This window comes from Pteropus alecto, unplaced genomic scaffold (genome assembly GCF_000325575.1).
Source record: "Pteropus alecto unplaced genomic scaffold, ASM32557v1 scaffold67, whole genome shotgun sequence".
Taxonomy (NCBI): Eukaryota; Metazoa; Chordata; class Mammalia; order Chiroptera; family Pteropodidae; genus Pteropus; species Pteropus alecto.
The window spans coordinates 2509221-2512174 of NW_006441061.1; the positions used below are offsets into that span (position 1 = coordinate 2509221).

At 48.4% G+C, this 2954-nt stretch overlaps 1 non-coding gene across 1 annotated transcript; it reads left to right on the top strand.

Annotated features, from left to right (window-relative positions):
• Positions 1-466: 466 nt before the first annotated feature.
• LOC112484797 lies at positions 467-585 on the top strand. The gene has a single exon (XR_003048236.1). It is a non-coding gene; the product is annotated as a 5S ribosomal RNA (ribosomal RNA).
• Positions 586-2954: the final 2369 nt, after the last annotated feature.

Sequence of the window (2954 nt, forward strand, 5' to 3'; positions counted from 1 at the left end):
CTGAGTCATCTTATCTCCAGCTGTCCCTTTCCACCCTGGGGGAGGCAGACAGAGGTCAAGTTTTCTCAAGATAGTGCAGCTAAGAGGAGTGTGGCTTTGGTGACAGAGAGACCCAGCTTCCTGGCTCTGCCACTTGCCAGCTGTGTGACCCTGGGCCTCACTGAGTTTCTTTCTGCATCTGAAAATGGGGGTGATTATTGTATCTATCCTCTGAAGTTGCACCCCAATAGAAGTTTTCATAATGATGGAAGTGGTCGAGATCTGTGCCGTCAAATACAGTAGCCACTCGCCCCGTGAGGCTATTGAGTCCTCTGTAAGTTGTAAAAATGCACACACTTGTATGCAGAAAAGGATGTTAAACACCTCGTCAGTGCTTTTAATATTGATTACATATTGAAACACTAGCTTGTATTATTGGGTTAAACGAAACATGTTATTGAAAGGAATCATCAATTTTTAAAAATTAGTCTATGGCCACGCCACCCTGAACACACCCGATCTCATCTGATCTCGGAAGCTAAGCAGGGTCGGGCCTGGTTAGTACTCGGATGGGAGACCACCTAGGAAGACCAGGTGCTGTAGGCAGAAAAAAAAAATTTGTGCGTGTAGCTCACATTATATTTTATCGATGTTAATAGAGTCTTGAGAAGGTTTTAGCATAGCGCTTGGCACGTGGAACACCCTCAGTAAATGGTAGCTATTGCCTTTGTAAATATTATCTTGAGTAGGCGGAGGTCAGAGCACAGATATTAGCAGGCTGGTGGTGTGTCTGGGTCCCTGCTGCATGCGCCTCTGTGGGGCTGAGGAAGGGAACTCACATTCATTTAAGCTCCTACTAATATCTCCTGAGGAGGAGATATTATTCTCCCCCTTGGACAGAAGGGGAAACTGAGGCTCAGAAAGTCTCCATGGCTTGCCCAGCTGGTTTCGTGACACAGAAGGAGTTCTCGACTCTGGGGAATGGAGTTTCGCCAGAGCCGACCTGTTTGCCCTGGAGGTGATGTGATGTTCAGGCCCAGAACACACCTCCTTCCTTCTGTTCCTCTTGTCCTCCACCATCTCTCTGCTCCATTTCCTCTCCGAAGTCCGGGGTCTCCAGCCTGTCTCCTTTCGCCTTCCCTCCCTTCCTACCCAGGCTTCCAAAGGAACTAATTTATTTCTCCAAGTAGAAACGGACTGTTTCCCACAAAGATGCCACATACATCGTTTCATACGTTATTTGTTAACTTCATCAAACAAAGTACAGTTCTCTGGCGCTAATGTCAATCTCCACAGCTCATTGGGTTTTTTAAAACAGTGGAAACACAGCCCTCATCTCCCAGCCACAATGAGGAAGGCAGCGCACGCTCCAGCCAGAGAGAAGAACCCTCTGCTTCTCGCCCCAGAAAGAGCCATAAAACACGCTCAGCGCCAGCGCATGCACCCATTTGACAAAGACAATTTGATTTGTCCGCAGCTTCTAAAATATTCATTCCACTTTGATGGACTATCGTTTTATAAATATAGATTATCATTAACCGACACCGGCGGTGCACTGCTGGCCGACCCAGCGCCACGCCGCCGGTTCGGGATGAAGACGTCCAATAAAAAAAATCATTATCTCTGTCTGCGAACCCTGATCTGGATCGTTTGCCTCATTTGCAGTGCAGGGGTCAGTAACTCACGCTAACTGCCTCTGTTTGTGCATTTCACGGCCCGGCCACCCCTGCTGGGGAGATTGGCAGGATGCTTCTCTAGTTTGGACCTGGGGAAGGAAACGAGGCGATTGGGGGGAGGGGAAAAAGAAGACCTAAGGGCTCCGATGGGATCGCGTCGAGCGTGCTGGGGTGCTGTGTTTCTGGAGAGAGAGCGGAGTGGAGTGGGCGTGGGTATGAGTTTTGGAGCATGTCAGACCCAGCCCCACCATTTACCGGCTATGAGGCCTTGGGCAAGTGAGTTAAACTCCCTGAGTCTCGGTTTTCTCCTCAGTAAAATAGGTCTCACGATCGTGCCTATTTCCTATGAGTCTGAGCCTAAACACGTGACCTGGCACTTAAGCACACGTGAATGTTAGTTGCAATGATGATGATGATTGTTCTTTGCATTAACTTTAAGCCCTTTAACAAGTTGCTTGACCTCCCTGAACCCCAGTTTCTTCTCATGTAGGAGTCTCGGTTGTACAGATACAGTGAGCTGGTGTACCTGAAGAACTCAGCACGTCGGATGATGCGTTCTAAGTATCCTTGAGGGCCATTTTGTTTAAGCTCGACGGAAGCCAGGCAGAGAGAATATGGAATGAGTTGTCCCCGAGAGCCATGGCCTCAGCATCCTTGCTCCTTGAGGACTCAGAGTGCCTAGGATGTGAGCCTGGAGCAAAAGGTGAGTCACGGTGTCATGTCGAGATGGATTCAGAGTTATTTCTATAAGGGTCTCTTATTTGTCAAATACCATCCCCCTGCCACAGCAGCATTCTAGGTCTTTGTGGGACCTGAAAAAGAAATGGGTGAGTTTATTGGTGCTGTGCTGCCAGGGAATGAAAGTCAAGGTGGAATTAAAGATCTGCCTGTCCTTGGAAATGAAACCTCGTCTGCAGCATTTCCTCTTACATTTGGCCGTTTGAAAGAAATATACAACTAGGTATGGGGGAAAAAGCAATTGCAGAGAAATCTCCAATAGAAGGTGGCCTGAGGGAGAAGAGAAATAGCAGGGCAAGTGTGAACTTGAGAGCAGAGAGCAAACCTTCTTCATCCTGAACAAGAGTGGAATGAAAAAGAGTGAAATAAACTCTTGAATTTGAGCTTCCACCAGGGCCGTAAATGGGGCAGGTGGCCTCGAACCTTCCAGAAGACCCCAGCTGCTCCCAGAAGCGGGCAGGCAAGCCGTGTGCCACGGCCTCATTCCTGTGGGAAGATATCCCGGGGCATTCAGCCCCAAAGTTTATTTAAGTGAAAAAAAAAAACCCACCCAGAGACAAG